Source organism: Pelobates fuscus, chromosome 6 (genome assembly GCF_036172605.1).
Source record: "Pelobates fuscus isolate aPelFus1 chromosome 6, aPelFus1.pri, whole genome shotgun sequence".
NCBI lineage: Eukaryota > Metazoa > Chordata > Amphibia > Anura > Pelobatidae > Pelobates > Pelobates fuscus.
Genome location: NC_086322.1, coordinates 265,189,614 through 265,201,100, shown reverse-complemented (window position 1 = coordinate 265,201,100; position 11,487 = coordinate 265,189,614).

Here is an 11,487-nt window from a genome sequence, read left to right as displayed (position 1 = left end):
CCCCTTATGACCCAACCCCTTATCCCTGCCAGCAGTCATGTCATCTCTTCCTTAAGATTTCCAGGGAGGTACTGGATTGTCGCACATTTTGTTTTATAAGAGTTAGAAACAAAAGAGTGAAGAGAACAGGATAAACACCGACCCTGCGGACATTAGTGGGTTAAACATTAGATTCAAGCCTGTGTTGTGTACTGGCTTAATTTATAGTATAGTTTTATAGTAGGCATTAAAATCTAAGTCAAATTGAATATTAATAACCATAAGAGTCAGGGCACACAACATGTGCACTACCGTGCTTGTTACAGGGGTAAGGGAGAGGTAAATAATAGCGATAATATATATTGAACACATGCTGCGTAGAGGATAGGTAATGTTTAACAATAGCATGTGTGCAAACAGAATGAGAACCACCTTTCTCTTCAGGGCCACCAAGACTCACAAAGCTCTGATATGCATTCTCAGTTTGCAATTGCGTCAGATAGAACTATGTAAATGAAAGTCAATAACGAAAGAAATGAAATCAGGTAGCTAAACCAATAGTGTGAAACAGATGGATACACAGTTCCAATGAGAGCATAGTAAGCTATGCAAGGGTGTCCACGCCAGCCGATACCTAAGCTGTGAAATGCCTCCACGTATGGTGTGCTGTGCGGGTCAGCCAAACACGCACCCCACTGCCTGCAAAGTCTGTCTCGCCGTTAAGTATTTTACTGATTTGAAGGAATAAGCTTGGAGCCTGACACAATGAGCGTCCAGCCTCCATGAAGTTTAGGCCCCGCACCCCCCCCCCCCCACCGACTGATTTCTAAAAACATTTATTGTAGTTATGTGTATAGTTATGTGTAGTTATTTATTGTAACATTTTTATGTGTTTATTGTTGTAGAGCTCTCTCTCAGACACCAACAATACAGAGCTCCGAGAAAAGTGGAACATTAGGATAGAAAAGAGGGACGGAGGGATTTGCGCCCCAAGATAGGGACTGTCCCTCCTAAATTGGGACACTTGGAAGGTATGCAATCCTCTAGTAAAGGATGAAATCAAAGATGGAATCGCATACACGTATAAGGATGTAGTTAACAAACTCAAATTTAAAACTTTCAATTCATCTTTACCTGCAGCTATTTTGTCAGTAACAGGAAATTCCAATGCATGCTAACATATAATCAAACGTGTAAAATTACCCTCTAGGCTAAAAGTTTTGCTCTACTTACATCAAGACATTGTGCATCATTGCAGTGTCTGAGTTCTGCGATACACTACTGTTGATGTATTGGGGGGTAGAAAAGGCATGTACTGAGTAATAGCCTTCATGATGACATTTGCCTCTAATTCCCTTGGAAGTGCGTCCTGTGGCTCTCTTAAAATTGGTCAAAATTCCCAGCATTGCCTCACTTAACTTCCTTCTAAAGATTAGCATAGCAGGTAACGCGGGACAGTGATTGATTACTCAACAGTACTTAACTGGTGTGATTTCCTTAGTACGAATTATTACTGACAGATGTTGACAAAAATCTATTGTAAAGTGTTTATTTAGACCGCGTTATGCAATAGAAAAATACACAGAAATAAAATAAAAATAAAAAATAAGATCACTAATATGTCGGACAAAGTTTGTTTATTTAGAACATAAGCTGTATGTGTAACGTCTGAACATTTAAGTATAACCGAGAAATCGTAATACAAATATTGTACTTTTTCTCTTCCTTATAGATAGTGTTATATGCACTGTATATTCTTAGGACATATATAATTTCTTTTTTATTGGCATCATAAAACAAGTGCACCCCTGCATATATAAAGTCTATACGCTGCAGGATTATTTGTTGAATAATTGCATATGTTCACGCAGCAGCTTCTAAATTTTACATATTGATGGCAACACTTTTCATGTGCAGCCAATCAATATGTATAAGGGATATTTGTCTAGAAAAAAAATATGAGGAATATGGCAACCATACTTCCAGAGCTGGCACCTGAAACTCTGCCCCCTCTCTCAACCCCCAGATATTGCTAACCTACCATCTATTGCATGAATGTCAAAAAAAGCCAAAATGGAAACATTATCTAACTCAGTTATGCTTATTTGCCCTTAAATTTGAGATTCACTTGAACTTCTCACGTTAGTGACTAAAACTGTCCGATTCCAAGCACCATGACCACTGCAAATCACTGAAATCAATCAAATCAGTCTTATTTGCAAAACATTTTTAGATGAATTTATTTTCTATGAATTGTGATTATAATTAATTTTTACCTTTCACGCCTGTCAATTTCCTTTAATTTTTTATTTTTTTTTAATTCTTTATTTTGTTCAGTCTGCACACGTATCAGAAGTACAATAAACAGTTATTAACATGTCAGAGGTATATTGCAGGTCACAGTTATAATACAGCAAAGTAAAAGGCAGCAGACTGAGTTTTTTTTTTTTTGGTAGATATACAAGTTTAAGAGATCAAACATTATGTCGGTAAAGGGCCTTCCAAGGCCAGAGCGAGGCATATTCGTGAGAAATTTAGTGCCCGTTGGAAGACAAGTCCCCTGCAGTACACGAATACAATATACATATGTGTTAGTCTAAGGGGGTAAGAATAACAAACATTAAAAATAAAAAATGATAAGTCATAATAAAAAGATGGCGGTGCACATCAAAGCGTGGTTTGGAGTGCGGCTATGTGTGTAGACCTAGGAGGTATAGGAACCTGCTGAGGAAGGTTCTCGGGGGTGCAAGCTTATAGAGGAATGGCTGCATCAGGTGAATGCTAGGGGACACTGGATGTAGACACCGAGGGAGGCTTTAGCGCAGTCCCTTGTGTTAGCTTTTTCCCTATCTTATGGGGGTGTTTCCGCGGTGTCGTGCATAACGAGAAGTTTTATCCACTCCTGGAGTGGGGGGGGGGAATGGTGCCAACATTAGCGCGGCCGGGTGGATCATAGCTAGCCCTGAACCTTAGTGCCTCAGCGGCTATGAATACTCTGCCGATCGTTTTAGAGAGGCGCTGCTCTGCCAATAGTGAAATGGTATCAGGAACGATAAAGTGTGGTGAAAATCATGAGAAAAGATAAAAAATAATAATTAACGAAACGAAACTAATAAGTCAACAGTTACGGTTTTTGGTGGTGTTACACTACCCAACTGGGGTCAGTTCATTACGGTGAATGGAGGAATTTCCATAGGCGTTGTGGAAAGTCCACGACCTCCTCTGTTTCTCAGGTTGGGTCTTGTGCGGCATTCGACCGTTGGGATTGGCGTGGAATGAATTCTGCTATCCTCGCAGGGTTTAGGTGGGAAAGTCCCGTGGTTGTGGTTCCAGCTTGGTCAACAATGCCCAATTTGAGCAGGAGGGCCTCCAATTCCGGATAGCTGTGCGCTCTGCAGGCTGTCCCCTGATGGGTGAGCAAAACCGCCCTCGGTGTACCCCAGCGGTACTGTACGTTCTTGAGGCGTAGCTGTTGTAGGAGCGGCTGCAGGGATTTCCTCCAAGTGATGGTTGCGCGTGTGAGATCCGGGAACAGTGATAACGTCGATCCCTCAAAGATTAAGGGGGTTTTCCCTCGAGCAGCGTTCTGAAGTAAGGCTTTTTCTTGTATGGATTGGAATCTTATAATCAAGTCTGCAGTAGCCGCTGGGGGTGCCGTCTTCGGTTTCGGAAGGCGAAACATCCCGTCCAGCCTTATTGATTTCACCTGTTTAGGCGGCAGGAGGACTGCGGTCAGACGCCTGATATAGTGTGGGAGGTCAGTGATGGTGACTGAGTCTGGGATGCCACGAATTTTCAGATTGTATTTTCTCCGCTGGTCCTCCATGTTGTCCATCCTATCGGATGTGACCAGTTGCTGCCTCTGTAGATCTTCGATCCGCTGTTCGACAGCGGTTAGCCTGGAATCATGGGTGCTTGTTGAGGCTTCTAGGAGGGTGATCTTAGCCGTAGCACCTTCAATCGCATTCTTAAAATACGCCATGTCCGCAGCGATGTCTTTACGCAGGTCTGCCAACATACTCTTGAGCAGATCCGCCGTCACTGGTGCTCCTGTCGGGGCTTGTGCGGGTAGGCGGTCGGGTGGCAAGCCCGGTGCTGGGCCCTTGAATGGTCCCTCACCGATGTCTGAAGGGGTGCCATCCGAGGAGTAGAAGGAGCTGTCTTCTCCCAGTGCCATCTTTTGCCATGCGGCTTGCTGTGCGGCCTGCTGTGTGGTGCGCAGCATTTCTCCGATATCGCGGACAGTAGGGCTTTTCCCCGGTTTGGGTTTTTAGTTTTTTCTGCCCATAGTGCTCACCTACTAGGGGTGTATAGATTCGGTCAGTCTTGGGCGTAATTTCCACAAAAAAATTGCGTTTTTCGTTCCGGTCAGTGCGGAGCTCCATAGAGTGCGACCGTTCTGCTTCGTGGCTAGCTCCGCCCCCCCTCAATTTCCTTTATTTAAATGGTTTGATATTGTTAAATGTGGTTTAATATGGTTGGATATATGTTTTCGCCTATAGGATGTTTGGGGTCTTTGCAGTTGTTATCCTGATTTTTGTTTCTTTCCTTCAGGCAAAAAGAGATAATTAAATTCTGAAAGTTGTCAGGAGTCTCTAAGTGTTCGCACCAAGGCTGTAAGTAGGGGCTAACAGGCCCTGTTGTCTATGCCTGATGCTGTTTACTGTTATGTCGGATGTTAATGCAGTCGCTAATGGCGAGATTTTGTTTTTGAGGCACAACCACTAATCACTGGTCGCTCACATGCGGCAAATGATATGGGAAACATTTGTTAAATGGAAGAATTTTTCCCTGATAAATTTAGTGAACAAAATAACATGTATTTGTGACGGTGGGTGGGCCATGAATCCCAAACCCTCTGTCACCTAAAGAAAAGATCAAAGGACTAGAAATAGTTAAAAAATAAAAAATAAACTAAGCTATTTTTGCTAATTGAGTCGTCATCAGATGAAAGCCTGACCCATCTGTGCTGCATGGTTTATGATGACGCAACAGAAACTGGCCGCGAGTGTCAGCTGACCACTCCCAGCCTATCACAGCTGCCCACTGCAGGTATGAGTTGTAATATTTGCCTCTACTGGGCGCTGTGGATCCTCAAAAATGGTTTAATACGGAATGGAGACTCCAGGCACTGTAACCACGTATTCGAAATTAAATGGCTTTTAGTGCCTGTAGTGTCCCTTTAAGTAGTCACACGCTCACATGTGTGTGCAGAAGATATGTGCAATCTTCTACTCTCTCTCTAAAAAGGTCACACAGAAATCATGCACCATGCCATCATGTAAATATTGTATGCCCACCGCAGTGGTTATAGTTCCAGGAGTGCCCTGGATACAACCCAAGGTAAGTAGCCAAATAGTTTTTTAGCCCTTGCTTCTGATGTAGAAATACAGTACATTTTTTAGGACAATTGACTGTCCCAGCTAAGAGGGTGCGCTGCCCTCAACAAGGAAGTCATTTAAAGGACCATTCTAGTGCCAGGAAAACAAACTCGTTTTCCTGGCACTATATAGTCCTTAGGTTCTCCCCACCTCAGGGCCCCCCTCCCGCTGGGCTGAAGGGGTAAGACCCCTTCAGCCACTTACCTTAATCCAGCGCGGGGCTTCCTCGGCGCTGGTGACCTCTCCTCCCCCTCCGACGTCAGCTCCCGAGTGGAGCCGAATGCGCATGCGCGACCAGAGCCGCGCACGCATTCAACCCAAGCATAGGAAAGCATTATTCAATGCTTTCCTATGGACGTTCTGCGTGCTCAATGTGATTTTGCATTGAGCATCGCGAAAGCGCCTCTAGCGGCTGTCAGGAAGACAGCCACTAGAGGCTGGATTAACCCTGCAATGTAAACATACCAGTTTCTCTTAAACTGCTATGTTTACAGCTGCACGGTTAAAACCTGGGGGACCTGGCACCCTTGAGCTGAAGTGGTCTGGGCAGGGCCGCCACCAGAAATTTGGGGGCCCCTAACTGAGCTCAGGGTCTGGGCCCCTGGGGGCCCGCCTCCAAAAACCGCCCACAGAGACCGCCTCCAAATCCCGCCCACAGGAATACACACACAGACACAAACACATTCACTGATACAAAAGGACACAGATACACACACACACACACACACACACTGATACATACTAACAGACACACATACTGATACGCATATAGGCATACATACTGACACACAAATACTGAGACATACACACATATACAGACACACAGGCGTACATAGTGACAGACACATACTAACATAGATACAGACACACATGCATAAGGACATACAGACACAGACACATTCATAATGACATACAGACAGACATTCATACTGACATACACACATTCATACTGACATGCAGACATACATACACTGACATTCATACACACATAATGACATGCATACAGATAGACATACATGCATACATACATACAGACATACATTCATACTGGCATCCATACAGACACTGACATCCATACATACACACATTCATAATGACATACATTCATACTGGCATACATGCATTCATACAGACACACATTCATAATGACATGCAGACATACATACACTGACATGCATACACATAGACATACATGCATACAGACAGACATACACACATTCATAATGACATGCATACATACATACACTGACATTCATACACATAATGACATGCATACAGATAGACATACATTCACACACAGACACACAGACAGACATACACACAGACAGACATACACAGACATAGACAGGCATACACACACACAGACAGACATACATACACACAGACAGACATACAGACATACATACACAGACAGACATACACAGACAGACAGACATACACACACAGACATACACACACACAAACAGACAGATAGACATACATACACACAAACATACATACACACATACATACATACATACACAGACAGACAGACACACAGACAGAGAAAAACACAGACATACATACACACAAACAGACAGACAGACATACACACAGACATACATTCACACAAACATACATACACACAAACATACATACACACATACATACATACACACATACATACATACACACATACATACATACACACACAGACATACATACACACAGACATACATACACACAAACAGACAGACATACACACAAACAGACAGACAGACATACATACACACAAACATACATAAACACAGACAGACATACACACAGACATACATACACACAGACATACATACACACAGACATACATACACACAGACATACATACACACAGACAGACATACACACATACATACACACATACACACAGACATACATACACACACACAGACATACATACACACAGACATACATACACACACACAAACAGACAGACATACACACAAACAGACAGACATACATACACACAAACATACATACACACATACATACATACACACAGACAGACATACAAACAGACATACATACACACAGACATACATACACACAGACATACATACACACAGACAGACACACACACAGACATACATACACACAGACAGACAGACATACACACAGACAGACAGACATACACACAGACATACATACACACAAACAGACAGACATACACACAGACAGACAGACATACACACAAACAGACAGACAGACATACACACAGAGCTCATTTTCCAGCCACCCTCCTGTTTCTTACCTTGTCTTTGCAGGAGGGTGGCTGGCTGGGGCTGATGGGACTGTCAGTCCGCTGGCTCTCCCTCTTCATTGTCGGGCGGGCGGGGCTCTCCCTCTTCATTGTCGGGCAGGCGGGGCTCTCCCTCTTCATTGTCGGGCGGGCAGGCTGTCGGGCGGGCGCTCCCTCCTCCCGCGCGGAGTGAGCTGGGAGGAAGTGACTACTTCCTCCCAGCAGCACTTGCGCTGCGGCGGCAATTTATTTTTTAAAGGGGCCCGGTCGCGCTATACCACGGCCACAGCGCTGACCGGGCCCCTGAAGATATGGGGCCCATCGGGTGGCCCTAAGGCCACCCGATGGGCCCCATCAGCGTGCGGGCGCCGCAGTTCCGCTGCTACACGTGGGGCCCGGGCGGCCGGGCCCCCCAGGGCCGCCGGGCCCGTGACAACCGTTATGGTTGTCATCCCCTGATGGCGGCCCTGGGTCTGGGTGACTATAGTGGTCCTTTTAAATATCACTGACCTTGCTAGAACATACATTCCAACATGTCAAATGGACAATGAGGGACACTTCAATTTTAGAGGTGTGGATGGGGGTTTGGCCAGACATTTTTGGTGTCTTACTAATGACATTTTTTATAGAACTAAAATGAATAGCAAGTGACTGAATGCAGTAAAAAAAATAAAGGGGGGAGGAGGGTTTGGTTGCTAGCAGTAAGCCACAGTAGATGTATATATGCTATCCACTGTCACCAAGAAACCAAGTAAATAACAATTTAAAAAGTGCCAGAGATAATCAGATAGTGAGTCAAATGTGAATTATAAAACATATTTGGGATAACAGGAAGGAGATATGATTGGGTAGGTGCTGGGGAGTAGGACCTGTGAGCATGGTCCCACTCCTGTCCCACTGGTGGTCTGTACCTTCTGTAGGTAAAGATCTCTGTAAACACTCCTCCAAGTCTGGAACCTGAGGGAGCATTTTAAGTGATCTGCACCCACCCAAGAGGCAGACTGTGAGCTCCCTCACAGCAATGAGTTGGCACAGGGCCAGTCAGGGAGATCTGCTGTTTATCCTACCATTCCGTGGAGCTACAAGGCATCCCCTCATGTCCAGCCGCATTAAGGGAGTACCTGGGCGCACTGTGTTCCGGTACACTGTGACACAGGCATAGATTGTTATGGTTCTTATTGTGTCCCTTTAAAAGAGAAACAATTATTTGTTCTATTCTTGTATCGTGGTATTTTAGACACTGTCCACTGTTTTTCTCCTCGGTAATTGTTTACTTTAATGCATATTCTTTAACCCCTTAAGGACCGGACTGTTTTTGCGATGTTGTACATTTGCGACCAGGCATCTTTTTACACTTTTGTGGTGTTTGTGTTTAGCTGTAATTGTCCGCTCTCTCAGTTACTGTTCTCATAAAAATGATATATTGTTTTTTTCAGGACAAAAGGGACTTTCTTTACATACCATTATTTATATAATCTCATGTAATTTAATTTTTAAAAAAAATGAAAAAATATGAAGAAAAATTAAAAAAAATACGTTTTTTGACTTTTATGTGAAAAATATTTTACTCATCTACAAAAGCGAATGAAAAAAAACTGCTAAATAGATTCAAAATGTTGTCCTGAGTTTAAAAATACCCAGTGTTTACATGCTTTTTGCTATTTTGTTGCATGTTATAGGGCTATAAGTACAAGAAGGATATTGTGGTTTCAAAACATAATTTTTTAAAATGTATCAATAGTGACATTGTAACACTATTATCTGTCATAAATCTCTGAATACCACCCCACACGTACATATTTTTTTTAAAGTAGACAACCCAAGGTATTCAATATGGGGTATGTCCAGACTTTTTTAGTAGCCACTTAGTCGCAAACACTGGCCAAAGTTAGCGTTCATATTTGTTTGTGTGTGAAAAAAGTAAAAAACTAAATTGAACCCTAATTTTGGCCAGTGTTTGTGACTAAGTGGTTACTAAAAAAGACTGGACATACACCATTTGCAATACTTTGGGTTGTCTTCTTTTGCAAATGGTATGCCATCATGGGGGTAATTCTCATTCCTCGGCTACCATACGCTCTCAAAGGCAACGTAACCAACCTGGCCATTTTCAATGTAAAAATATTTGACCCATATATTTGACCCTGTAACTTTCAAAAACGCTATAAAACCTGTACATGGGGGTACTGTTATACTCAGGAGACTTTGCTGAACACAAATATTAGTGTTTCAAAACTGGAAAATGTATCACAACAATTATATCATCAGTAAAAGTGCTGTTTGTGTGTGAAAAATTAAAAAAAGTCACTTTCACTGACAATATCATCGCTGTGATATGATTTACTGTTTTGAATCACTAATATTTGTGTTCAGCGAAGTCTCCCGAGTAAAACAGTACCCCCCATGTACAGGTTTTAGGGTGTCGTAGAACGTTACAGGGTAAAATACAGTGCTAACAAATTAAATTCTCTGGACTTTCGACCTGGGTTGGCAGGCAGGTCCCTTAAATTGCAATCAATAAAATTACTTAATTATGTAAAAATATTACATAAATACACACGTAGAATTTAAATATATATGCATATTTATATATTTGAAGTCTACGTGTATATTTATATAATTATTTATGTAATTTTGTATATGGACATATGTATGGTTCGTATTCTTTTTATTTATTTATATATACATAGATATATATATACAATTTTATTCTAAGTGTATTTTGATATAAATATATATATATTAATATCACAATACAGTTAGAATAAAATTTCATATAGATATATAATTTTTTAATTTTTATTATTATTTTTACATTTTTTAATTTAATTTAAATTACTTATTATTTGTATTTTATAATAATATATATATACAATATATATAGTTATTATATATATGATATATATACGTGTGTAATTTAATTATAAGTGTATTTTTATATTAATATATGTACATATTAATATAAAAAATACACTTAGTATGACATTATATATATATGATATATAGACGTATATTATATATATATATATATATATAATATACGTCTATATATCATATATATATACACATATATAATTATTATTTTTATTTATTAACTTTAACCTTTATTTTTTTCTTTGATTTTACACTAGCAGGGAGACTGCCTGTCAGCATAGACAGTCCCCCTGCAGGCAGACACATGGACACCTATTGTGACCATGTGATTGCTGTGTTGAGCGATCACATGGCCCCAGGGGTCCTAATCTGCCATGGGGAGACTGTCTGGGCTGCAGGCAGTCTCCCCACACCAGGACCAACGGCGATCGCCGCCGGGGGAACAATGGCGATCGGGTAAGTAACTAAGACCGTTAGGACGGTTCAGGACCGTCAGCGGTCGGCAATGCAAAAATGCCGATGACGGTCCTGAACCGTCCTCGGTCCTTAAAGGGACACTCCAGGCACCCAGACCACTTCTGCCCATTGGAGTGGTCTGGGTGCCAACTCCCACTACCCTTAACCCTGCAAGTGTAATTATTGCAGTTTTTTATAAACTGCAATAATTACCTTGCAGGGTTAAGTCCTCCCCTAGTGGCTGTCTACTAGACAGCCACTAGAGGGAACTTCCTGGTCCCTAGCACAGATTATCTGTACTAGAGCGTCGCTGGACGTCCTCACGCTGTGTGAGGACCTCCAGTGTCGCTCTATTCCCCATAGGGAAGCATTGAAATTAATTTTTAATGCTTTCCTAAGGGGTGCGCCAATGCGCATGCGCGGCATTGCCGGGCATGCGCATTGGGACTCCTCGGCCGGTGGGCGGGATCAGTCTCACCCACCGGCCGACGGAGGAAGAAGGTGGAGCGGCGGGGGAGGAGC